General features: G+C 44.8%; 1 protein-coding gene and 1 long non-coding RNA gene across 3 annotated transcripts in view; one reads left to right on the top strand and one right to left on the bottom strand.

Moving 5' to 3' along the window:
• Positions 1 to 1,556: 1,556 nt before the first annotated feature.
• On the bottom strand, positions 1,557 to 6,450 carry LOC114709167. 2 transcript variants are annotated; one of them, XR_005089719.1, is made up of 3 exons: positions 6,362 to 6,450; positions 3,219 to 3,350; positions 1,557 to 2,716 (listed from the first exon to the last, which is right to left on the bottom strand). It is a non-coding gene; the product is annotated as an uncharacterized LOC114709167 (long non-coding RNA). The 2 variants fall into 2 exon arrangements; XR_005089718.1 differs by lacking the exon at positions 6,362 to 6,450 and having other exon boundaries at positions 3,219 to 4,012.
• Positions 6,451 to 6,502: 52 nt separating this feature from the next.
• Socs5 (suppressor of cytokine signaling 5) overlaps positions 6,503 to 27,847 on the top strand; it is a 38,852-nt gene continuing 17,507 nt past the window's right edge. The window contains 1 exon segment of the mRNA XM_037197971.1: positions 6,503 to 6,586. The gene's annotated coding sequence lies outside the window, so the exon portion shown is untranslated.

Below are 27,847 nucleotides of genomic sequence, written 5' to 3'. Positions count from 1 at the left end.
TCTTGTTCATCTTTGTATGTTCAAGTGCCTAGAACAGGGCTGGCAGATAACGACTTTAAAAAGCTGTTGAGTAAATAAAGCTTTCTAAAACAAATATCACAAATATTTATTGTGTTTGTTCTGAGAACTTTTTATGTGACTACTTAATTATAAAACCAATAAATAATTATAAAAAGGGCAGAGAGACCATCATGCTTGGCTTGTGAAGAAACAATACAGAAAACTGGGGGAGAGCGTTAACTGAGGTAACAAATGGAAAAACACTCCTCTAAAAACTAAATTCTGCCATACGTCAGTCTACAGAACAGGCAGGCACAGAAGATCTAGGGGAAAAGGACAGAAAAATGTCTAGATGTTGGTGCGCTGCTCAAAATCCATCAGGAGACAGCTTCGAGCTACAGTTGTCACGGCCATTCTCTAAGAGAAAGGAGCAAGATTTGAAGATGTTTTCTAACTTGCAGGAGAGCCCAGCCAATGAGCATCAAGATTTCCCACCAAGGCTTTCTGCTGAAGCTTTCCTGTTCTCTTTCACCAGCAGCAGAAAGGTGGGTACAGCATTCAGGGAAAGAGCACATGCTAGAGAGGACCGTCTCCTCTAGAGGGGCAGAGGTCCGTCCACAAAGGCTTCACCCAGGGAAGGTCCTTTAAATGGGGCTGTAAAAAACGAAACAGTTTTCAAGTCAAGGAGGCATAATTCGGGGTAAAAATGCAGTGACAAACAGAAAAAAAAAATGTAAATATATAAAGAGAGACGCAGGAAAGTCCAGAAGGGGCAACACGGCAAAAAATATTCAGTGCTATTTTACAGGCTGTTGGGCAGCCTGGGAAAGGGGATTGAAATAGACAGATCTGGGTTTTCGAAAGAAAGTGACAATGGCAGATTGCTGGACGAATTGGAGCATGAAGAAAGAAGTTAAGGGCTCTGTGCGATTGTGCAAATGAGACAACAGTGAGGACCGTAGAAAGTGGGGGGGGGGCTAGTCAGAACGTCTGTGTACACGAGATTCTCCTACTGACTCTGGGTGGTGGAAGACAGGGAGGAGAAAGATTCTTCACACACACACACACACACACACACACACACACACACACACACACGGAGAATATGACTTGAAAGATGACAATTACCTCAACAATCAGACTAATCTGGAAGGGAAACAGCAGCAGGAGAGGGAGTTTTGTTGTACTTAAGCTAAAGCTTTAGCCATTTTTTTTTTGGTTTTCTTTGAGGACCTGTTTGTAACATCCAGGAAGGTAGATGAAGCCAGTGTGGAAATAGAAATCTAGATTTTGAAAGCAAGCTAGAAGCTGACAAATCTAGATTTCAGAGCCATTTGAATACAGTTGGAGGGAAGGAGGTGAGTGGCATCCACAGCACATGCCTAGTATGGGCAGGGCCCTGGGTTTGAGCCCCAGAACCTATACGTATAGATGATGTTGAGTTAAAATTCCGGCTGCAAACAGGCCTGGGAGCCTTTTCGGAGGGTGACGAAAATGCTCGATTTCTTGATAATGGTGGTGGTTCCAAAAAACAGAACAAACTAGTATATTTAAAATGAGTGTATTTTATTGAATTTTAAATCCCCACAAAAAGCGCTAAAGATAGCAGAAGTATAATTCCTTACAAAATATAGTGAGCACTGAATAAATTCTTTAAAAACTGTTCAACAATTGACTTAGAGAAAAACAACCCAGGATACTGCTGTGCACATATCAGTCACGAAAATGTGCAGTAGTCTGCCCTAGTTCTAGCTGCTTCCAAAGCCACGGCTGGATGTGCTGGTTCACTAGCCATGTGGGGAACTGGCGGAATTCAATCCCTACTCACCCCTGCTCACACTCTCCCAGCCAGTGCCATCCCGTTGACTTTCCCACTTTGGAGCAGCTGAGACAGGGAAGGTACTTGAAGAACAGAACATGACTCATCTCTGAGTAACACAAAACTCTTTCTTATTGATTGATTTTAGGCTGATGGCCAATACAGTGTCTTCATTTGGCACTGTTCTCTCAACATCACTTCCGAACTGTCCTTTCCGTGCTCAACTTAAAACCCACTTTGTACAGGAAACCATTTTTGAGTTGATAGAAAGAGGTGAAATACGATACTTCCATTCAGCTACCAGTATGGACAAGTCACTTTGGATAATCACCAACTTCTTGCGTTTGTTTGGGGATCTCGGTTCTGTCATTTACTAAGTCTTTGTGACCTTGAAGAAAGTAGGGGTAACGAAACCTACCTTGGAGGGTGCTGTAGATGGAGTCAGCTAACCTAAGTGGAAATGCCAAGCCCAGCACTGAGTAGGAGCTCAATAAACACGAGGCCATGCCTTCTGAGCATTCCTTCTTTGTGTTCGTTGCAAGCACCCTCACAAATTCCAGAGACATTGTAGAATGATGTTTAGGAAGTGTGCAGGTCAAGGATGAAGTTGGAAAAGATTTATGCAATAAATATGTAGATGAGAAGAAACTGTTCTCAGGAGATGGGAAAAAAAATGAATTTGATTCAGAGGTGGTGGCAAAGGTCTTTGCATTTCCTTTTCCCATTCATTTGAAATTGTATCTTGCCAAAAGGAGGGGACAGAAGGTCTCATCTTGATGGATGTGGAGCTGCAAAACTCGGTGCCAATACACCTGGTATTTATTCATGCCAGCTGGGAGAGGAGCTTGGTTCTCAGTGTTTTACTACTGTGGTTTCCTGGGATGGGCAGCTGGGTGCCTAATAATGATAAAAACCATAATAATACTTCATAATTATGCACTGCCCTCTGCCAGACTTGGATTTAATTACAAAGACTATGACGGAACTGGCAACAGCTTGTTCCCTGTTGGGGTGCAATACCCAAGGGCCTGGAAATACCAAGTGAAGTGGTAACTGCAGCCTCCTGCAGGCCCTATCCTGGCAACTCACCCAGAGTTCTTTGGGTTGGAGGCTCATCATGTGAAACAAAGAGTACTTTAAAATCCTCCACATGTACTTAGCACTGCCAAGGAAAGCAGTACTTATGAAGCAAATGCTGTCCCACGTGGGGTACCACATCATAGAGTCCCGGGCCTAGAAGGTACCAAACCAGGTGATACCATTCATAAGCCTGTCTCTTAGCTCATCACTTCTACCACCCTCAATTAGGTAAGGTCACTGACCTTGCCTTCTGATTTGGGCTAGGGTTGCTTCTGTGGTGGCCTGATTCAAGCATCAGGGGACTCATCAGATCACTTACCACTCTTCTTGTGAGCACCTATTCTGAGTCAAGGCACAAAGGCATATAACATTATTCCTGCTGGACACGGTGGCTCACACCTGTAATCTCAGCACTCGGGGTGACACGAGAGGACGACCATGAGTTTCAGGGCTACGGAGTAAGACCCCATTTCAAAAAAAAAAAAAAACAAAAACAACAAACTACAACAACAAAAACAAAACCACCAGCCTCCAAACAAACAAAACCCTCAAGTGCCCCATCTGACTGGTCTATGCAGAGGACTTTCATTTAGGCAGCAGTAATAGAAAATAGCACAAACTCTCCTGAATGAAAATGAAAGATGAATGAAAGCAAGACCAGGTGAAAGGACCACGGCAGTCCCCTCTGAAGAGAAGAAGGGAAGCAAGAGACAGGCCGGGCAACTGCCCTGAAGAGCTGGTCAGCAACCCCAGGAGGTTCTGCTAGGCCTCCCTTCTTGGAGTTTTTGTAATGCGTATCTCCCCCGGCTTCCCGAGTTATCATCAATTTACTCTATACTGTTTGCCTTGCCTCATTCAGCAAGCTTGTCAGTCTTGTTGACCACTAAATCTTGAGCTAATTAATACTAAAATGCTCACTAAATACTGGCCTAACGAATAAATGGCGCAAGCGAGGAAGTGACGGGAGAGAGGGCACTTAGTGAACAGTCAAAGTAACGCCATGAGAAGCATCCGTGAGTCGGGCAGCTGTGTGTCACTACAGCATCAACTCTATAGCTGGAGTTTTCTCCAGTCCTGCCTGGCCCACGGTCAGGACAAATCTCTCTCACCTGCCAGTCCCGCAGCTGCTCAGACCCAACCGAGTAAACACACAGAGACTTATATTGCTTACAAACTGTATGGCCGCAGCAGACCTCTTGTTATCTAGTTCTTCTATCTTAAATTAACCCATTTCTATTCATCTATAAGTTGCCACATGGCTCATGGCTTACCAGTACCTTATGTCTCACTTGTCATGACGGTGGCTGGTAGCGTCTCTCTTCCCAGAATTCTCCTCTCTCCTTGTCCAGTCTATACTTCCTGCCTGGCTACTGGCCAATCAATGTTTTATTTATTAACAAATCAGAGCAACACATTTGCCATACAGAACATCCCACAGCACAATTCCTGACGGGAACAAGTGTATTCTGGCTGGCTCAGTTTGGAAGTTCCAGTCCTGATCTGGTAGCCTTATTCTTTACAGACCTTTTGTGGGGTGAAGGGCAAGCACCTCTGGGCATGTTCTCCTTTTGTTGTTGTTGCTGCTGCTGTGAAAAACAGCATGACCCGAAGCAGCTCAGGGAGGAAAGGGTTTATTGGTTCTTACAGCTCATCATCAAGGGAAGCTGGGGCAGGGATCTGAGGAGGAATCGAAGCAGAAACGGCAAAGGAAAGCTGCTTACTGGCTTGCTCTGAGGCTCACATTCAGTTAGCTGCCTTTCTTATAGACTAGGCTCACCGCCCAGGGAATTCACCGCCTTCCTACGTCATGATCAATCAAGAAAATGGCCATGAGCCAATCTGACCAAGGCAGTCCTCCATTTGAGATCCCCCTCAGGTAACTGCTGCGTGTCAGGCTGACAGCTGAAGCTAAACTTGACAATGAGGGGGGATGCACTGCAAAATAAAGCTCCTCACATCATGGACAGGAAGTGAAACAGAGATGGGGGGTCTCACAACGCACTGTGGGGGCACACCTCCCAATGACCTAAAGCTTCCCACTAGCCTCTCTGTCTTTTAAAGATTTCCATCATCTTTGTAAGCCACTGACCAAGAATAACTCATAGGCCGGTGGAGAACATTGCAGATCCAAACTATAGCAGATAGAGGGACGCTGGAACAGGAGCTCAGGGGAGGAGTTAATGTGGTACCATAAAACAATACGAGGAAAAGAGGAGCAGGCTTTGTGAACTTCAGGAGGTATGAGCTCCAATGTGGGTATATTACTCCAATAGACAGGTGTCTAAAAGCCCCTTACGTATGCAGATCTGGACCCCCCAAGACCATCCATTCAACTGTTGATTCTATCTGAATGGTTACAACAACTGGTGGGCAGTAGGAAAGTGTGCCTTCCAGCGAAGAGGGCCGAGGGTCAGGCCCTGGGGCTTTCAAGGAGTCAATAAAGGACAGACAGACATTAAAAATAACTGAAAAGGACTATCTGAGGTGTACAATGTGAAGAAAGGTGGTGGTGGGGGGGGGGTTGAAAGAGTCCAAGAAAAGCCTTCAAGAAAGATAGAGTCTTCAGTCTCCACGGCAAGACATGAAAGACTAAAAGTGGTCACTAATCCCAATATAGAGCAGGCTGGTACGAACACCATTAAAGAGTGGCCAGCTTGGGCAACACAGTGAGTTCCAAGGCAGCCTAGGCTATAGTGAGACTGTTTCAAACAAACAGACTAAAAAGTGACCCTTGAACCTGACCTTGCGGATGTCACTAATGTAAGGACCACTTCCAGGAGATTCGCAGGGAGAACAGACTGCGTTTGAATCAATGAAGTCCACGGGAAGCGCACTGGAAAGCGATCCTAGGTGTGTTTAAGAGTTAAGTGGTCGGTTAGTTTATGAATGGTGACTAAGTTTCTAAAAGGGCCAGCTGAGGAGTCTCGCGGGCATCACCATCTCCCAGATGCACTCGTCTGTCCTTGCAGCCCTTTCCATAGCGGGGGCGATCCACATAAGGTACCGACCGGCAAGAGGAGGGAGCTACAAGGCCCCTCCCCCGCGTGTATGAGTCATCTCCGTGGCAGCTGAGAGCCTGCCTGGGAAGAGCTGACTTCAATGAGGTGCCCGGTTCCCGTGAATATTGGAATTCAGTGACTCGGATGGCTCCATGCTGCAGGGGCGCCGGGGAGACTCATTCACATTTTTCCTACCCGGCACTCACTCCGGAGCCTCCATTCAGCATCTGCCTCTCGGTCTCGCCCGGCGGAGCCCAAACGAACAAAAGCTCCCTCCCACCCGCGCACCTCCGGGTCGACCTTCCACCCTGGCGCCCACCGCGAGCCCCGGCCGCGTCCACGTGACCCTACACCCCCACCCCCGCCCTCCCAGCCTCCGAGACTCGCCAGCCTCGCCCCCTCCCCTCCAGCCCTAGCCGGCTCGGCCCCGCCCACCGCGCCCACGTGACAGCCTCTCTCCCACCTGACTGGCTCCTCCCTTTTTCGGCCGAACCCGGCCGCTGTCGCAGCTGCCCGACTCCAAAATGGCAGCCGCGCACGGCGCGCACCCGCGCGGCCGGACCTCCTTGACTCGCCGGCCTCCCCTCGCCGCCCGTTCCCAGCCTCCCTCCCGGGCCTTCACCTACCCGCCTCTGGATTGGCCGCCGGGAATCCCGCCCCTCCAGAGCCCCGCCTGCCATTGGTCACGGTAGGCTGCCCTTCAGAGAGGCGTGGCCCCGCCCGCCCCCCCCTCCGCCCCGGGAGGTATTTTCCATTCCGGTGGGGGGTTGGGGGGCGGGGGAGGGGAGAGGGTGACGAGGGGGAGGCGGCCGGGAAGGGGTGGGGCTGGCGGGGGCATCCGGCCGAGCTGGGGGTCCCCGGGCTCCGTCCGGAGGAAGCGAGGCTGCGCCGGCTGGGCAGGAGCCGAGAAGGACGGGGACCGGGCGAGCGGTCGGGCGTCGGGCTCGCCCTGTCGCGGACTGCGCTGCCCCGGCTCGTCCTGCCCGGCCGCAGGTGCCCTGGATGAGGCCGCCCCGTGCGCCCCGGCCGCTGAGTGTCCCCCCGCGGTCGCCCAGCGCCCGCAAGCGGCCGCCTCTCCTTGCCCGGGTCCCCGCGCCCGGCGCAGTCCTCCCCGGGCGGGCGCCTCCGCACCTCGGCGCAGGCGGCACGGCCCTTGGGCCGGGATGGATCGACCGGGAAGAGGAAGACAAGCCGGGGCATTGAGCCCCTGCGCACGGTACCGCGCGTAGTGGGAGCTTGCGCGCAGGAGGCTCTCGGTACGTTTTCGGAGGCATTGCTTTTCGGTTGGAGTCAGGGCACCTAAAGGGTAGAAGGGGTCGTCTGGGGCTGGTTGGAGGGCATTCGTCATCGGGGTCTTGGTGGGTCGGGACTGGGTGGGGGAGGTCGTCGGGCACCCCACTGCAAGAGAAGAGGGTACCAGCCCGTTCACCTGGGGCTCCGGAGCTCCGACCTGAGGGTCCTCAAGGTCGACGGTAAAAGGTCTACCGCGAGATGAAAGAAGGAGCCGGGGACCGTGGATGCGGGAAAAGACTGGAGCATCTCCCCGGGGTTAACCTGGGGTGGTTAGTACAGGATGCGGAGGTGGCCGCGAAGAAGACCCCGCTTCAAATATCTTGGGCTCTTAATAAATGGCTCTTTGGTGCTGGGGTTTGGGCATCCGAGTGGCTGAAGCGGAGTGACTTTGTGGAGAGGGAGTTGCATTGACAGAAGGATGCTAAGAAACGGGCGTAAGTACATCTTGGTTTGCTTCTCAACTTTGAAGGCTTGGGAAGTCAGTCACGAGGTTTTGACATTTTGGCGTTCCAAGCAAAAGGCGGCTTGCTGCTGGACTTTGTCGGTGATCCTTTATTCTAAATTGTATGTGTATATTTGACGGGTTTTTGGCAGTTAGCAGTTTCCCTGGACATTCCTAAAACTGCACGTTTAAAACGCTTGTAGCAGCTTCTGCGTCTGCACTGGAGGCTTGCTTCTTTCAAAGTTTAACGTTAGGCTGGACTGTACAGTTGTGATTTTCTGACATTTATGCTAGAAGATCATTAAGTCATACTTGCTTTTTACTGCTTCTTTACAGGACCGTGTAAAATTGAACTACATGTTCTATAGAAGTTTAAAATGGCTTTTCTTTAAGTGTTGAAATAAGAAGGATGCTGGTATTAGAAAGCAGTGCTAAAATCAGAGTGTTCTCACAGTTGGGAATCTTGGTCAGATGCGTACTTTAGTCTTAATATATTGTCTCGTATTCATAGTCCGTTTTTAAGACAGGCTTAGAGACGGAAGCGAGACACACAAGCGTGAGGCAATGGCTGTTGTCCAGAGTTCACCTTTGTGGCTGTCCTGCAGGAATGTTGCCTTTTTCATTTCCATTGAAAGGAGTGGAGCTGAGAATTGCATGGCTGCTCTTTAGTCTTTTTTTATAAGTCACATCTATATTACCCTTTTCATACATTTGTTGAGTCCTCTATGGTTTACAAAATGAAAACTCATTTGATTAGGGAGTACTTAAAATTTAGGGGGGAAAATTCTGGAGCATACCTTGCCAGGTGATTCAAACATTTCTGCAAAAGGGTGCTAATGTTTTTAATTGGCCTTCTAAGTGCTTGAATAATTACATATTTTTCTCCTTATTGTCCTTGAATTTTACTATTTGTCCTGAGGGAGAATGTACTGGCATACAAAACAGCAGCTTAAAATATTGAAACCTAACACCTTTTGACATTATAATGGCTTCTGCATCGTTCACCTTGAGAATCATCTGTGGCAGACCAGTAGTGGGGAACGCTTTCCTTTTTCACCTTGTCTGGAGTGGGCTGTTTCCTACTGTTGTGGACCTAAAGCGAAACAATTCACTGGCTGTGAAGTAATGGTAATAACTTACACAAGATGAGAACGAGAGGCTTGGAGAGGAGAGGCCGATGAGTCATTTCTTCTAGAGCTGGAAGAGTAGAAGGTGGAGATGATTATGTTGTAGATTAGGAAACCAAGGCCGAGAGCGTTTGAAGGGACCGAATTGCTAGTTGCTGTTGGCGCCAGGATTGGTGGGCCTGACTCTGGAGTGGTCTTGGGTTATTTTCCCACTCTATCACATCCATATTGTTTATTTCTAAAGCCTTTTAGTGCCAACTGTAAATAATTTTTGGCTTATTTGTGATATTGGTCCTTTGATAGAGAACTTTGACTATTTTATACATGAAATGATGCAGAACTGCATAAGCTTTTATTAAAAGTTAAAAACAGTGTGCTGCATTATTAGTGAAAATGCTAATCATTTCCTCAGTGCAAAGAGACAAAACTGTCATCTAGATTAAAATATTAAATGAGCAGCTTAGATTAAGCTAGCGTTCTGTTTTTGTGCTAAAATTAATTTAGACTTAGAATTCAAAAGGGTTTTTGTATTTTTAAGTGAACTGTGTGAAAATTATTTTCTAAGTGTGGGGCTTTTCTTATGTTAAAGTGGATTTTAATTCCTTTAAAAGGAAGTAGAATTACATAATTGTGAAAATACAGTTTATGCTATAGTTGTAACAGAGACAGGAGTTGTATTCCAGCCACTTACCATGAAGCGGCCCTGGTTGGGTGTGGTACACTAGTAATCAATAATCAGAGCGTTGGGAGGTCGGGGCGGGTAGGCACTAGGAAGGGCCAGCCAGGGCTACGGATGCACAGTTCGAGGACAGCCAGAGCTACATGGTAAAATCCTAGCTGGAGGGGGGAGGAAAAAGGAGTACCTACCTTGTGACATATTGGTGAAGATTAACTGTGCCTAGCACATAGAAAGGGCACAATAAATATTACACATTATTTTCTGTGTTTCATTAGGTTTAATGAGGATGTATGCTCTCCCTCCCCCTGCTGTTAATACATTCTTCTAGGCTTAAAAAAAAATTCCTAGATAAATACACAAATAATTATTTGCCTTAATGGACATTGAGTGGAAATGGCAAGCTTATGGTTTTTGTTCTGTCTTGGGTTGCCTTGGACGTTAATTGGATCTGCATATCAAGTTAATGTGTACGTTTCTCTGAATGGTGGGGGACATTTAAATAGTGCTATCCCAAAGTGTGCTCTTTTGGCACGTTTCCAGATGGCTCTTCTGCCTGGCAGGGCACATAGAGAATAGCTCTGAAAAGCTGTCCTTGTATGTGGGAGAAATGTATCTATCTATAAAGAAAGCCTATTAGTGAAATGAAGTTCTAAGGCTTCCTTAAGACTCCTTTATCTGCCATGGCTGGATCTAGGGGAGAATGGATGATACCCTCACCTCCTTCCAAATTACCACATGGTGTCACATACTCTGAGGATGTCACATGGTCTTTTGAGGCTCTTATTTGAGATACTTTTATCTGTATGAGACAGTCTTTGTTATGAAGTGCATTTCACCCTCCCATAACCTATTATCTTCATCCCTCGTTTCTCAAGCCCCTGTCCTTTTATGTCATTCAAAATTATAAACTCAGTGCTGACTGGTAATCAAGAGTCTCAGGCAAGCCAAGCCAATACTCCACCAGTGAGTTAGTTACACACGCAGTTCTGGCCCCCTTTTGAGCCTCATCTTTTGTGTGGCCCCCACACATGCAAGTTATAAATTTGTATGCCATTCCTCTTGCTTATCTATTGCTATTTTTTTTTTTTAATTAATTAGACTCCAATACCAAACATTGGGTCTGGGAAAGAAAATTCCTGTTCTCCAGTGTCTCCAAGAAACCCTCATTCCAGTTCATTATTCTGGAACAAAAAGGTGTTGATGCTGCTTTGCAGGTATTCTGAAGAAAATACTGAGTTCTAGAGCTTTCTAAGTGAGTTTAGATAAGGAAATCAAGTTCATAAGGTCCATTATTGATTGCAACTATTTTGTGCTAATGGCACCATGATAAAATCATTGAATTCTGTTGTCTGTAAGTTAATTCCTCATCAACTATTTCCTTATTTACTGTGCTTATGTGTGTGAGCATGTGCATGCCATGGCAGGCATGGGATTAGAGGACAATTGTAGGAATCACTTCTCTCCTACTGTGTAGGTCCTGAGAAGCGAACCCAAGCCTCCAGGCTTGGCACCACAAGGGCCAGTAACTGCTGAGCCATCTCTCTGGCCTTATCAACTGAATTGGTTTTAGAGCTTTACTCATCACACCGCTGGGTTTTAGTGATAAGTTTGTGTAATTCCAGCTTTAAGATGTAGAGTTCTTTTACTTTGCTGTGTCTCAGGCCCCACTACTATATGGCCATGTGGTTTACCATGTTCCAGATGGTGACATTTATTATCTATCATCAACAGGCCCAGAATCACTGAAGTCACCTCAGAGTCACCTGGAACCATCAAATGTTCCTAGGGTTATAGTTGTCTTTCACTTTGATAGGATTTTAATGTTTGAAAATTGACCAACTTCTGATCCTTTGATTATTGTAGACATATGATGTTATCACAGTCTAAAAGGACACTTGTTGGATTCATGACATCTTTTGGGAATCTGTGGAAACAAAACAGGTTTTCTTTGGGTCTATTACATATTCACATACGCTGTCATTAAGGTATAAGAGGCATGAGGTCAGGGGTTTTTTCCCGTTAGATTGGAGAGAATATGTGTGTTAGCAAATATTAAAAATTGTGTGACATTGAGAATGGTCCATCATTCAGGGTACATGGGCTGAGTAGACATAATGCCTTCTTAGCCTCAGTGTAGATGTTAGAGAATGCAAGAGATAGTATACAACATAATAAATTCCTGATCTGCATTGGCCAACTATCTTATTTTTTGAAGAGAAAGGGGCTTTTGCATCTGGTTAGAGCAGAAGAACTGGAAGGGTAACTAGGCTGAATTGTTGGCTGTGTTAATATTGGGTAAATTTTACTTGGGTAGTTTAAAGGAAAATTAGTTGCCTGCCTTGATGTGTAGGTGAACAATTGAAATAATTGATTTGAAAGAGACCATAATGACACTGTTCCATTTCCACACGTTCATATATGTGTTTTAACACTGTGGAGAACCAAAATATGCCACCCTAAAATATAATTCTTTGGCATATTTAGAAAAACTGTCGACACTGGAATAGTTTTAAGGAGCTGTCTTTTTGTAGAAGAAATTTCCGTCTCTAAAAGAAATCTACACTAGTAAACAGTGATGCAAGCGAGTCTTCTCCGAGCCTCCCTTATCTCCTTAGAGGAGGATCTAGGAAAGATCTTATCAGGAAGAGAGATTAGAGGACTACACCTCACTCAGACAGATTGCCACAGGGTATCACCTATTCAGCACCTTCCGAACAACACAACCTGTTATTAAGTGCCTTGCTCTGTGGCAGGGCAGCCTCCCAGGGCTTCTTGCCACCACCTCCCAAAGCCCTCTGTTGCTGTTCTATAGGGCACTATGTAAACATCAATCACATGGCCCTCCTCTGCCGCACTGTCTTGTGCCTGTAGTTTGCCCTGCTAAGCCCCAGGTTCTTCATCTGTACATCAAGCTTGAGTTGAAAATGTGACGGAGCGGGAGAAAGTGTATCTGTAATGACTATGTATAGGCTGTTCTTCCTGTCATCTCCTCCCTAACAATAGTGTAACAACTAGTCACGTTACTTTTACCTTTATTAGTATTATAGAGCAGCTGGGAATGAGCTCAGTTTGTTACGTGCTTACTTAGCATGCACACAAAGTGCTGGATCCCCAGCACTGCATAAACAGAGTGCAGTAGTATATCTATGAACCTGGCAGAAGTAGGAGGATAGCAAGTTCAAGGTCATCCTCAGCTATATGGAGGTCAAAGCCAGCCCAAGCCATATGAAACCCTGCCTTTAAAAAAAGGGGGAGGGAATGGGAGGATGTATATAGATTATATGCAAATGTTATGCTATTTTGCATTCTGTATGGGAGATCCTGGGAACTGATCCCCCGGGAAACTGATCTTTGATTGTTTTAGATCTAAAGGCTATCTAAACATTAAATAGGACATCTCATGTTTACATGAGACTGCAGTCTAACACTTACCCTTCATTTTGATCAGTACAAGGACCAGTTTGATTTTATATTTTTTAAAGTAATTTAAAAGACTGTAGTGAAAGTTGCCAGATTTGTAGCTGATGCCATGTGCTGTTCCAGGTAGTTAGGCCAAGCCAGCAGGAGAAGTTTCAGGAATGTCCCTGGATGCGTTTTCAGGTAGCATAGAGATAATACATTTGCAGGAAGATACTCCAAATTCTACTTTTAGGACCTGACCTGTGACCCAGGAAGGGGATCCAGAAGTTGCATCGATGGCTTCCTTGAAGGCATTTATTATAGCTGCTGTTGGGCCAGAAAGTCCAAGAATATATTGAGAGTTGTTGGGCATGGTTCTGCAAACAAAAGTGGTATTGTGCATAATTAATAATAATAAACAGTAATTATCAAAAGGTTCCCATTTTTACCTGGTGTTTTACAGCTGTTCTTTCGTTTCATTTGTCAACAAGTCCGAAAGGTAGGTGGCATTATCCAGTTTATCCAGATGAACTGACTCAAGGACACGGAGTGACTTTCCCAAGACAGCTATTATGTGGTGGATTTGGGACCAGGGCTCTAGCCTTTTGATCGTTAATCCTGCACATATCTCAGGATATTAAAAACATCTCTTAATAGTTTCATTTAGGGCTTATGAAGTACTTTTAACTCCTTGCCTAAGGAGTGTATATAAATACTTTGAAAGGATTTGTAGACCGTGTTTAAATTATATTCCCTCCCTCTCTCTCCCTCTTCCCCTCCTCCCTCCTTCCCTCCCCCCCCTCTGTGTTTGTGTGTGTGTGTGACTCTAGCTTCAGGTTGTCCTGACTCTATGTAGCCTAGTGTTGCCTTGAACTTAAGAGATCTTTTTGCCTCAGACTCCCTTCTTTTGTATATTTAGGAGCTTGGTAGGACAGGCCTATAATACTAACATTCAGAGGCTGAGACAAGAGCATCACAAATTTGACTCCAGCCTGACTGCTACATAGCCTTAGTAAAACTTTGAACAGAAGGAAAAGTGGGGTGGAGAGATGACCCAGTGGTTAAACTCACTGACTGCTCTTCCAGAGGACATGGGTTTGATTTCCAGCACACATATGACAGATCATAAACCATTTATAACTCCAGTCATAGGGAATCTGATGCCCTCTTCTGGCTTCCATGAGCACCAGGGACACACATAGTGCACAGACAGACAGACATGCAGGCAAAACACATAAATAAAAAATGCACATAAAATAAAATAAAATTTAAAATTTTTTTAAAAAAGAAAACACCTTTTCAAGAAAAACTAGGGATGTTTTGCTGTGTAGTTTTGCCCTTTGAAATTGGTAGGTTGGTTTTGGCTACCCATAAAATAGTTCTTTGGTTGACTTTAATTCTGAATCATGAATGGTCCTTAGCAAGGAAAATGTTTACTAGGAAAGGCACCAAGGTAGTGTCCATGATGTGGCTCACTGGAGTAGGGAGTAGTGAGGGGCAAACGTTAGGGTCGAATTGGGGTGGGCTGAAGTTGGCCTGGACTAAAGGAAGGCTTGAGCAGAGCAGGTGGATCAATGCCGGGGTGGTGGGGGGTTGCAGAAAGTTAGATGAATCATTGAGCCTCAGAATGGTCTCAACGCTGAGACAGAACACAAGAAAGTACCAGGACAGCTCTCACTATACATAGTTTTTAATATAATTTATTCATTTTTATTTCATTTGCATTGGTGTTTTGCCTGCATGAATGTCTGTATGAAGGTATCAGATCTTGGAGTTAAAGAGTTATGAGATGTCACGTAGGTGCTGGGAATTGAACCCAGGTCCTCTGGAAGAGCAGTCAATGCTCTTACCGCCTGAGCCATCTCTCCAGCCCCTGTACATGGGTTACATTACATTAAATTTTATATGTGCACATTTGTACTGTTACGTGTGGAAGTGACTTTACAGTGAGCAAGTAAGTGTGGAAAGTCTTGTGTCACTTTGAAGTGTCGTGCACGTGAGAGTGGTGGATAAAGAAACACTCTTGTGAAGGAAGACACGCAGGAGAAACCAGCGTAGAAGACACATGGAGGTGGGGTGGGGGCGGGCAAAGACCACAGTCCCAGCACTCGGCAGGTAGAGCTCTTGAGTTCGAGGCCAGTCTGGTCTACAGAGTGAGTTCCAGGACAGCCAGAGCTACACAGAGAAACCCTGTCTTAGAAAAAACAAAAACAAACAAACAAACAAACAGACAAAACCCCAGTCCAGCAGGAGACAGATGTGAACAGAGTTAAGTGCTCATTGAAAGTCACAAATCAATAAGTTACCAATTGTAACAGAATTTGCTCTTATATAAGGAAGAGCTCAGCCTATAGTTGAAGTGTCTTTCTTTTTAGTTTATTCAGATAGTGTTAATACGGATGTGAAAATAACTAATTGAGAATTGGCTATATTGTCTGACTGTTCTTCACTCGTTTCTGCACAAGGGTAGCTAATGGCTTTAATAGTATAAGGGAGCTCATAAAATAAGCTGGGCTGGGTTGCTGTCTAATCTGTATTATTAAAAATGAAAGGGCAGAGTGTGCTTAAGGGGAGGGTAAAGTTTGAGTATAAAAGAAAAATGAAGAATAGACTAGATCCAAGGTAGAGTGGAACAAATGAAGAGGAGCCCCAGGTGCCAGGTTAGAGTGGTTTGACTTTTTATTTGGCTGTATACATAGGAGAGTAGCACTGGTTGGCATTTTAGAAAAATGGCCATAGAGCTAATGAATAGAATATTCTGGAGGGAAGAAGCCTGGAGACCTTATTCTAAGTAATTATTTCATATGACAAGATGAGCGAGCGAATGAGACATTCCCGTGTGACTTCTCTCTGGGAGATCACAATCCAGGATGCCATTTAAATAAGGCCGAGACTGATAGTGGGAATCAAGGAATTTGTGGTAGACTGGAAAGGACAGCTGGGTTCAGTCTCGGGCCTTGGGTTGGTCCTGCAGGTGGTAAAAGTTGAGGATAGGCAGGCCTGGCAGTAGAGTTCAGATATAAAGTCCAGAGAGGGGAATGTTGAGTTTGCATGTACACAGTTAAAGATGTCAGTTCAAATACAGGTCTAGATCAAGAGCCTGACCATGGGACATACACAGCTGGGAGACGGCATATAGTTCATTGTTGAAAATCATGAAGCATGCAGATGAGCATAGTTTCTAAATGATAATATATTCAGAGTAGAAAGTCATGAAAACAAAAGTATAAACATTAAAAAAATTCTTGCCTGTTACTGCCACCCCAAACCCTTACTCGCTGTAGCCTTGGCTTCCTGGAACTCACTGTGCAGACCAGCCTGGCCTCAAAATCACAGGGATCGCCTGCTTCTGTCTCCCAAGTGCTGGGATTAAAGGTGTGTGCCACTGGCCAAGAATCCGCTCCCTTTCAGAATATTGGTTGCCTTGGGCTGTCGGGTCCTCTGAACAGACATGGAAGCGGGAAGGCTTTTTTCAATCTAGTACAGAGCACCCCTGAGCCACCGTGTTTTTCTCTTTCTCCCTGACCCTCCAGCCGTCAGTGCGTCAGTGCGTAAGGCCCCGAGAGGAAGGCTGGAAGAGGGCTGGCAGTTCGCAGCTCTCCCTCGGGATGGTCCTCCAGCTCGGGAACAGTCAGGTTGAGATGCCCACTTTCAGTAAAGCAAGGTCTTCAAGCCCTGAGAGGAATGTGCGAAGAATCCGGTGGTGATTGAGTTTGGTGGAAAAGAGGAACTTGGGTTTGGCTTGGAAGGAAGTAGATGAGACTGTGGAGCGGAAGGAAAGATGCTGGGAAAGAGGGGACACTGGCCTAGAAAGAGCGCTAAGGAGGAAAGCGAAGGAGCCGGAGGAGTCGGTGATTGCAGACGGTCTTCTGTCACTGTGACACAACACCCAAATTACTTGGTTAGGAAGACGAAAGGCTTTTCTGTCTCAGTGCTGGGAAGTCCAGTCTGTGATTGGGGGGCCCATTGCCTTGAGCTTGTAGTCATGGAATGCATCGTGGTGGAAGTGAGTGAACCTGCCTGTCTTTTGACCAGAAAGCAAAAAAGAGAAGAGACCAGAATCTCATAATCCCCTTTGAGAGCATGCCCTTGGTGACCTAAGAACCTTCCCCTAGAGTCACCTCTCCTAATAATGCCATCTGGAGATCAGCCCTTTAACACTGGGCCTTTGGGGGACATTGTTTCTAACACATCCCAAGACTGCAGCCTCCCACTCCCGCCCTCTCCTCTTTCCCGCCCTCCCCCTAGCCCACCCTTCCTCCATAATCACTCAGAAAGGGGCAGGCCTCCCATGGCTTCAGCAAAGATGGTATATCAAGCTGCCATAAAAACAAGCCCCTGCCCCTGGGTTCAGGCTGGGCAAGGCACTCCAGCATGGGGATTAGGTTCCCAAGAGCCAACTGAAGTACCGGAGTCCCACACCTGGACCAAGCTCCACAGCTGTCCCATGTATGCTGAGGGCCTAGGTCGGTCCCATGCAGGCTCCCTGGGAGTTGGTTCCCACGAGCCAGGCTAGTGGTTTCTGTGTGTTTTCCTGTGATGCTCCTGACTAGAGAGCATTCTGTTCCAAACTAAAGCAGTTTGAATTGGGGTTAGTGAGAAACTAGACTAGGTCAGTGACTGAAAACTAAACTTTGCAGTTGGAACTTCCAGGAGCAATTTAGTAGAAAACTGAACATGAACAGAGATGATAACATATAAAGAACAATTTAGCACTAAAATAGCTGTTATGTTTATTCTGTTTGTGATGCCTGTTTGTAGTCTAGACAGCACCAGTTCTCTATGTACAATCTAAATGCCGTGTATCTCCTTCATTTTGTTATTATGGACCGCTGTAACAGCGATTCTTAAAAGTTCCTGGACTTGAGAGTGTTATGGATTTCAAAATTCTGGTTTGGTAAGTTAAGTGACTCTGGTACATATGGCCAGAGTTCGCAAAGGACCGTTCTAAAGAGTGGGCAGGTAGTAAGAACCACAGCTTTGGGTCGTTGTTTTCCTTTAAACAACTAAGAACCAGAGACAAATATACATGCAGTAAATACAAACATGTTAAGTACCCCTCCCTCTTTACTTCTTACCTGTCTCATGTACCGGCCTGGCTTTGGTTCCCTGTCTCTACCTCCCATGGCATAACCTCCAGTTCTGTACTTTTGACAATTGATAGATCATATAATTCACAATTTCCACCAGTCCAAAAGCATCCCTGTGCTTTTCAATCTTGTGTTCTCTTTTTTCCATACCTGCAATCAATGTTCTGATTTTTTTTTATCCCACCATAAGATGATTTTGAAAGCTGTGTAGGGTAGCTCAGTATAAAGATCTTGCTGAACAAGTATGAGGACCTGAATTTGGGTCCCTAGCATCTATGTGAAAGCCAGGTGTGACTGCATGTGTCTGTAACCCCACAGTAGGTCCCAGGGCTTGATGACCAGCCAGTCTAGATGGAAGGGCAAGCTTCAGGTCCAGCCACAGACCCTGACTCAAAAAAAGGTGAAGCACAGTAGAGGGTGATGCCTGGTCAATACCTGACTTCACACGTGACACCATGCCCAGGTACTCATATGTGCACACCACACGTACATCGTACATCGAAAAAGAACTTCTGTCGTCGTCGTCGTCGTCGTCGTCGTCGTAGACGTGAGAGAGAAGCAGTGCAGAGCGCATCCTCTTGTACTTTTGATCAGGGCGATGTTTGGAGGTTTTCCTGCGTTACAGGGAGGGTCGTTTTGTGTGTGTGTTTCTTTTCAGCTGCAAACTCGGATTACATGTGATTTGTTGTGGACAGGGTGGTTCCCAGCTTTGGACTGTTCTGAGTAAAGTGCCGAGTTCTCCTTTCTCTCAGGGAATACCTACAAGTGGAATTGCTGGAGATAGTTTCTGAGGTGGATTTCCCACTTGACAGTCTGTGATGGTTGGCTTCCCGTCAGCCTGATTGCATCAAGAAAGACACCACCCCCCGACATTAGATTAGAAGACTCACCTCCTGGGAACTGTGTAAGGTTGCCCCACCCTGAATGTGGGGGTCACTACCAGGTGCAGGCATTCTTCTCGGCCAGGTGGCTTCTGATGACATTAGCCACGCCCTCCTGGCCATGGTGGGATGAGACTGTGATCTAAAATAAATGTGTCTCCTTAAAGGCAGTGCTTCTCAACCTTCCTAACACTGCAAACTTTTCATACAGTTCCTCATTGTGGTGACCCCCAACCATAAAACTATTTTGTTCCTACTTCCTAACTGTAATTTTGCTACCATTATGAATTGTAATGTAAGAATCTGTGTTTTCCCGTGATCTTAAGGGGTCGCAATCCACAAGTTGAGAACCAGTGCCTTAAGGAGTTTCTCCTAGGTAGTTGTTACAGGGACATAAAACTGGCTGACACACCCTCTCACCCGCCGTCTGAGAGTTTGTGCATCGTCCCTCCCCACTGTGATCCAGTGATGGGGGAGGGTAGCTCATTGTGCTGTGAACTTCTCTTTTGTAGCAATTATTGATAACTGAGTACTCTGTCGTGAACATGTTTCCCTTTGTTCAAGACAGCCCATTGTCTATTTACTAAATTTTAGCTTTTTCTCACAGTCTGTGGCTTGCTTGTTCCTGATGGTGTCTTTCATTTTATTAGTATTTTCTTTTATGTTAGAGTTTTCTGGGTCCTCTGCGGCAATGCTGTATATCTCTGTTTATTTGGTTTCTTGAGTTCTTGAGCAGTACTGTGTACTTTTCTGCGGAAGTATTTTCAAGAAATTTGTAGTATTTTTACTTTCAAATCCCTGTTTCTCCACTCTTCTCACAGTTTTCTCTTGTTCTCTGCCCTGTGTGCTCTGCCCGGATACCACAAACCTTGAGCCTTGGCGCCTCAGGTCAGGCAGACTGGCCGTTGGGTTCCCTCCTGTATTGAGATTCCAGGAGTCAGCTGATGCAGTCGTAAGCATTTTCCTAAGAACCTGACTCATTTTCCTCCTCTCAGGGATTGTTTCCTATCACCTGTTTCCTAGTCTCAAAAGTGTTCTTTGTTAGTGTTTCTAGCAGGAAGACACTTCTAGAACTCATAATTAGCAGGCCAGATCTTTTGTCTTCACTTTTGACATGGGAAGAATATCCCTGTGTGTAGCTAAACCCGAGAAAAGACAAGACTTTCAAGTATAGATTCTGCTGAATGGGAAACCATCATTTGACTTTGTAAAGTCAGAAAATCCTAAATTGAGCGGCCATCAACTGGGACCATCTGTAGGGCCTGACTTAGGCTTGTCATACAGGAGGTCTAGCCAGTCCCTTTAACCCCAGTACCTGGGAACGGAGTGTAGTTCATCTCATCTTTTCCTTTGGTGATTAGCAAAGCCCAGGCCGATCTTGGACTTGGTTTCATCCTGCGTGGGCCTCCCTAATTTTCCTTTTGGTTTCTCTATTTTGTTTCTGGTGCTGGAGATTTTGTCTAGGGCCCTTCTCACTGAGCTGCAGTTTGCTTTTTAGTCCTGAGTAGGTGATACTGAGACTGTCCCCAGCATCTTGGGCATCTGGACCTGGAAATTCTTCACAAAGTCCCTTTAGTGGCTCAGATTCATAAACTTGCTATGCATAGAATCTCTTAGATGGAGAGAATGTTGAGAGAGACAAGAATGTAGTTGAACAGTAGACTCTAGGGTGGCACCATCTACTCCTGTAGATAGTCGTTAAGAAACGACTTGAGTGTGAGTGCTCTCGAATGTAGTCTCTTTAGCAGTTGCAGATCCAGAAACTCACTGTGCCTGGGGAAATGGTCTAGTAGCCTACACCTCTATTATATCTGGGTCTGCCAGCCATCACAGCTTGTTCTTGTCCTCAGGGTTGGAGACAGTGGCTCATTTGCCTGTATTTATTGGTAGACTTTGTGAAGGGCTGTATTGTAGGCACACCGTTTAGTATCTTGAGCCTCAATTTCCTCATCAAAACCCTGATAATAACCAGCTGCTGTGTAGATTTTCATTTGGTTTTATGGTCCTGAGATTAAACTTGTCTCCTTGGGCCAATGTGGAAATTCCCAGCCCTTATTTTACTTTGAGACAGGCTTTCACTTAATTGCCTAGGCTGGCCTTGAACTCATTCTATTGCCCAGGCAGGCCTTGAACTTGTGATCCTCCTGCCTCAGCTTCCCAAGTAGCTAGGACTATAGGTCTGCATCATTAGGCCTCTCATCTCCTCTGATTGTTGTGAGAGCTAAATAAAGTAGTTAAAGTGATGCGTGTCCTGCTTTGCATTGGCTGCTAGTCAGGAATTGTTGAGAGGATTGGGTTTCTGAAGGATGTGTCAGGTGTCCAGGGCAAGTGGAGGTGGGGAGTTGGGAGATGGGTATGATCAGGACACACTGTTTACATACATGAAATTGTTAATTTTTAAAAGAAGGTTTTTTCTTCCACTTAGAAGGTTCAGCCTGAGGCTTAAAGCTGTTCTCGCTTTAATTACAGCTATTGCTGGCAACTGTGTTATAGAATGCTAATAGTGCTTGATTTTGGTGAACATCTCCTAGAGTGAAGGCCTGTGACACTACTTTGCACAGGTGGTTTTTCTCTGAGAGATCACTCTGTTAGTATTTGTCAAGAATATTTATTACCTCCAACCATCTCCTTAGGATACTTTTTCAAAAGGAAACATTTAAAGTACAGTGAAGGTAAGGGCAGTGGAGAGAAAACCATCATGTGCATTAAGAACTTCCTTTGCCAGAAGTTTCTACTGTGTCTCCCAGTAACAATTTCTGAAGTATAAAGGAAGGTAAAGTTGAAATTGTGATGACGGTTACCCTGGGTCCCATCTGAAAGGTAAATACAGGGTGGAATGGGGGAGTCCAGCAGGGCATTTCACAGGAAGACAAGTTCATCTTAAGGGTTTGGTGGGTTAGGTCTGACGGTACAGGATGCAGTCTGTGTATTCCTGTTCACTGGAAGTACAGTGTTTGCCATGAGTAGACACCGAGAAGGAAAAACGGCAGCTGTAGCTTCACGGGTTTTCGTTTATAGAAATTTCTCTGGCATTAAAGAGAATAATTTTTTTTTCTGGCAGGTAAGAAAATTAAATTAACTTCATTCCTTTGCTTTCAGATGGAAGATTATTGACAGTAATTATTGGAAATTTGATTGTCAGTGGTTTGCCTTATGCCTAGAAAATTCTGGTTCAGGTCCTCTTTCTGGTAGGTATGTAGTACAGAAGAGCAATCAGTTTCCCTTACGAACCAGTCTGGTCCAGCTTCCAACACTGGACTGGTCAGCTCAGATGCATACGGTAGAGGCTTCCCGTCAGTCATTTTGACAGAATTGCGTCACAGCTCAGCAGCCAACCCACAGATATGAGTTACAGTTCAGAAGCCTGAGCCACGGCCACAGCCGAAGCCCTTGGCAACGGAAGCCCTTTTTGTGTTTTCCGTTTAAAACTTGGGTATAAATTTCTACACCTCACCTAGGTGTTTGAGGTTACTAAAAAGAATATAAGAGTGCCCTTCCTCTTTGGAATATTTTTTCTGTGGAGATGATTTTGATGTCCCTGAAATTCTCTGAAAAGACAAGAATGAATTGTGGTATTAAATGTAAATTCTTTTTGAAAAATCAACAGAGACAGCAGAACATGATGTGGGTGTGAAAATAAATTTGAGTGGTGGAGGGCAGAGTTGGGGAGGAGCTCCAGAATAAGAAGTTAGGTTTTGTGAAATGAGCATCGTAGATGGCAGTAAGTGAATATTGGGCTTAGGTGCTGCATCTGTTGACTGTTCTCAGAGGAGCGGGTCTGCGTCATGAGAGGCTGGGGAGACCAGCAGGTCATATAAATGGTGCTGAGTGGAGGGAAAATAAAATTCTCCTAAGGAATGTTTTTACAAAACTCAGTAAAACGAGGCGGTGGCATCCCACTTTGGGGAATTGTTAGTTTAGATAATGTGAGCTTGATGTGCATTGAAGAGCAGCCATATTGGAACTGACTTGGATTTTCAGTTGCTGGCGGACTGAAAAATAATTGTTTTGTTTTTCCGAGACAGGGTTTCCCTGTGTAGCTTTGCGCCTTTCCTGGAATTCACTTGGTAGCCCAGGCTGGCCTCGAACTCACAGAGATCCACCTGCCTCTGCCTCCCGAGTGCTGGGATTAAAGGCGTGCGCCACCGCCCGGCTTGAAGAATAATTGTAAGTGTGACCTACAAGTGCATTTCCCATACCCATCCAGCTTACTCAGGGAGGTCTCTCTCCTTAACTCACTTGTCCCCCCTTTTCTGGGAAGTTTTTTTTAATGCTTCTTTTATTTTTTTTTCATTTTACATATAACTGTGGGTTGATAATATGAAGTAAGGTTGGTATTTACCAAGATCTACTTCTGTTTTAAATACACTTTTTTCCAACTTGAAAATTAATACACATTGAATCAAATGTTTAGAAATTTTTGAAAGAAAAAATGAAATTACAATAATCAATAACAATGCAGAGATCTTCACAGTGGTATTCCTTGTCTATAAGTTTAAAAATATTTTAAATTTATTTTATTTCATGTACATAAATGTTTTGCCTGCATATTTGTGTGTATGCCACATGTATTCCTGGTGCCTGGAGGTCAGAAGGCATTGGATCCCCCAGAACTGGAGTTAGAGACACTTGTGAGCTCCCAGATAGGTGCTGGGAAGGAATCTGGGTCCTGCGTGGACAGCAAGTGCTCCCAGCTGCTGAGTGGTCCCTCTAGGCGCTCTCAGTAAGTTTGGTTTAGTTGAGTAGATCTGTGGGCCAGCAAGGTGGTTCAGCCAGTCAAAGTGCTTGTTGCACAAGCCGGGAATCCACGTTTGGGGAAAAAGAGAAAAGTTACCAGAAGTTGCCCTATGACCACCACGTGCACCTGCACACGCACACATCATACGTGTGCTCACATGCACAGGAATGATTTTTAAATGTTTGTGTATAGGTGCTTTCGGTACTGAAATCAACTTAGATGCACTATTTTAAATTTTCTTTTAATATCATGAACATTTCCAGGATAATCAATGATTCTGAAACAGGCATTCCAGTCCAAGAAAGTATCTCACAACAGAACCAATTACACACTCCATTGTTCGAATCTTAGATGGTCTTCTTTTTTTTTTTAAAAAAAAAAAAAAAAAAAAAAAAATTATTTGTTTGTTTGTTTGTTTATTTTGGTTTTCCAAGAAAGGGTTTCTCTGTGTAGTTTTAGTGCCTGTCCTGGATCTTGCTCTGTAGACCAGGCTGGCCTCAAACTCACAGAGATCCACCTGCCTCTGCCTCCAGAGTGCTGGCATTAAAGGTGTGTGCCACTGCCACCCAACAGATGGTCTTTTAATAAAAAATACCCAGAGCCAGATACCAAGGTGAAAGCTGAAAGACCAGAGAAGCAGAACAGCAGCCACTAGTTCCTATGTCTACGAAATCCTCAGACTAAAGAGAGAGTTCCTGTCTCCTCACGCCTTATATACCTTTCTCTGCCCTGCCATATTACTTCCTGGGATTAAAGGCGTGTGTGCTTCTCAAGCAAAGGCCTGAGATCTCAAGTGCTGGCATTAAGGGTGTGTGCCACCACTGCCTGACCCCTGTATCTAATGTAGAGGCTGGCTCTGTCCTCTGATCCCCAGGCACGTTTATTAGGGTACACAATATATCACCACAGTCTTCCAGTGCTCTGCTCATGCTCTGTGTGTGTAAATCTTAAATCCTTATCTGATTAGTTTTTTAGAATAAAGTTAAGTTTGTGAAGCTGTGAGTGAAAAAGTTCTGCATAGTTTTGAAGTTCTAATATATGATACAAAATGCTATGTGGATTTAAATTCTCATGAGAAAATGCAAAATTCCTATATTCTTACTAAATAGTTCTATTAAAAACCATCAAGGTTGCCCAGTGGATAAGGGCACTTGTTGCCAGGTCTAACAGTCTGAGCTCAAGTCTCAGGACGCACATGGTGGAAGCAGAGAACTGACTCCCATAAGTTGTCCTCTGGCCTCCACATGCTCACTACCACCACCACCACCACCACCACCACCACCACCACCACACACACACACACACACACACACACACACACACACACACACACACCACACACACCCCACACACACCCCACATCCAATCCCACACACATGAAAATTAATTTAAAAAGGCAAAGAAACAAGAGCTTGCCGGGTTGGTAGGTAAAGATCTTGCATCACATTTCAATTGACATCTTTAATGATTTCCTATATAATGACCTTACTTCATATTTATTGAGTATACATCTGATTATTTTAACTCTTTGCCATATGCTGACAATGTTTTGTTCTACTTCCACCTTACAATTCTCCTCGGGGTATGTGTTTTGTTGATGTCACTGGTGGTTTGTGTGAGCATTTGGACACCTGGTCCCCAACGGATGGCACTGTTGGGAAGGCTAAGGAAAGGTGGCCTTTGGAGGGACTGTGTCACTCAAGGCAGGCTTTAAGAGTTTAAAGACTCTAGCCCTTTAGAGTTTGTTCTTTGTCAGTTCAAGATTCCAGCTCCCAACTCTTTTGCTGCTGCCTGCCGCCATGATTGTCTGCCATGGTGGAGTCTTACCCCCTGGAACTGTCAGCCTAAATAAACTCTTTGTTCTGCAAGTTGCCTTGGTCACACAGTTTGTCACAGCAACAGGAAAAAAGAACTAATCCAGTCACTGAGGGTTTTGTTTTGTTTTGGGTGGTTTTGGGTAGGATTTTTGTTTTGTTTGTTTGTTTGGTGAAGTCTCATTGTTTATCCAGTCTTGTCTCAAACTTTACATTCCTCCTAAATTGGTCCTCAGCCCTGGAGTGCTGGAATTACAGGTGTTGGCCAATACCCCAGCTTCGCCGAGCCTCTGCTCATGATTTTCTTTGATTTCTTTCTAATGCATTTTGGTTCAGTGGGTTTTCCCATCACTTTGAGATGTGTTCCATCTCCAATGTTTACAGCTATAACTTTTACATTTTTAATTTTATTTTTTTAAAGCAAAATCTTCCCATGTAGCAGTTGATCTGATGCCTTGGCCTCTTGAGTCTGGAAGTGCAGGGATGTACTGCCATGCTCAGCTTGTTACCACTTTTTTAAATGGCAGATTATGTTGTTCTAGTCCTTTGACTTCACTGTTCCTCCACAACAATTTGATACTACTTGGGTTTTGAGAAAACTTGTCCCTTGACGTTTTATTACCATACACTTCCAGAAAGGATGATAGATAGTTGACAGACCAGTATTTGGATATCTACTGTAATTAATTGGTCAAAGTTCTAATATCTAAATATAAAAAGATTTCAGAAATTTAAGAAACAATGGGAGAGAGGAAGAGGAATTTAAACTAAGGACTTCCACTCAGGCCTTCTGCTAGTAGTAGAAATTTTTGAAAAGGAGGAACTGGACACATTCCGACTCTCTTTACATTCGTATTAAGTGCGTGAATGTTTTGCCTGCATGTGTGTGATTACCACAGCCTCCCTGGTTCTTAGTTCCTCCTGCCTGCTCAGGAATAGCTCTCATCTGATGAGCTAGTCTTCTGAGCTAGCTCTGTCAAGGGAATGGGACTTCCTAAAACCGAGGGAGAAGTACCCTGTAGCACAGGTTTGCAGGAAAACTCACAAACCCAGTAGCTGCTTCTCTCTGCTTTACCCCAAACATCTGTTTTGTCGTTGTGGAATAGGTCATTTCTGTTTTCTTCATTATGCTTTTACGTATTTACAAAATACATGAGACTTCTGGCACATGTCATGAAGAATCTTTCTGAACCTAGGTCTAGAAACTGCAGACCATGACTAAAGAGAGAAACACTTGCAGAGACAAGATGAGGGCTTGCCAGAGATGCTTAGGAACAACTGTGAACACACACATTTCCACATTAGAGAGCTAGAAGAAAACATTAGTCATCAAAAAGGATTCAAATTAGGTATGGTGGTGCATGGGTTTAGCCCCAGCACTTGGGAGGAGAGGCTGGTGGACCTTGATTTCAAGACCAGCCTCGTCACCATAGCAAGATCTACATAGTCTTGGGAAAAAAAAAAAAAAGATTTTTAGTTGTTTCTTGGCATTTGATGGGTCAGATTTTATTTCAAGTCTGTTAACACACTGAAGGTTTTTGATGGGCTTGTTTCAGAGTAAAATTACTGCAAGGTAATGGGTAAAGTAAGATATTTGACTTGAGGTTTATATCTTAATTTTAGCTAGTATGTTTCTCTGCATTTATTAAGTGAATCTAAAACATCTGATTTGCTTTCACCCTTTCCAGTACCTTTCTCAGTCAGCTCTCTGAAGAACAGACTAAGTTGAAGGTATTTACATAGTCTTTTTTCTTAGGTGGGAGAGCAGCTAGATCACCTGTAAATAAGTAAGAAAAGAAACTACCCGATTGGTTTCTTCCTTTGATTTATTGCAAGCTGTCAAATTATTTGAAGCTAGTTATTTCTCTTTGGAACTAAAATTGGGCTAGAAGAGTGTTATCCTTAAGTATGTAAATGAGTGGTAAACGTATGCTAAGCAATTTTAGATAAAAAGGACAGTGTTCTTAGAAGCACTTGAGTTCCTAGATGTGTCTTGTGGTGTTGCTTTGGACACTTTGGATCACTGGCATTAGGAAGGAAGGAGACAGTCGGAACACATTTACTCCACAGTAGTCTTTGTGAGTTATCAGGAAGTTCCCCAGATTAGACACTTGGCTGGAGTAAGATACCCTAAGTTCTTCGGGGGAAAGTCACTTGCTTTGTTCAGCCAGCTTCTTGCTCAACTGCCTTTTGGTGTGAAGAGAGATGTGAAGTGGTCTCGGTGTCTTCTGCCCTGGGACGAACGGCCTTACAGAGTGGGCCGATGGTTCTCCTAGTTACACGTGGGTCCAGTGCTCAGGGACAGGCCTTGCTTCCTCCCTGCAGATGGAAGCAGGCGGAGTACCTCGCCAGCAGTCTCCCTGGGTGTACTCAGCCTTGCCTTCTGCTTCCGTCACCAACACAGGCAGCTCTTGCATTGGTTGCGCCCCAGGAGCTGCCACGGTAGAGCCCCGAGCTGTACTTGCCTTGTAGCCTGTTGTCCTCAT

Source organism: Peromyscus leucopus, chromosome 22, assembly GCF_004664715.2.
Source record: "Peromyscus leucopus breed LL Stock chromosome 22, UCI_PerLeu_2.1, whole genome shotgun sequence".
NCBI lineage: Eukaryota > Metazoa > Chordata > Mammalia > Rodentia > Cricetidae > Peromyscus > Peromyscus leucopus.
This window is presented reverse-complemented; position numbering and strand designations above follow the sequence as displayed.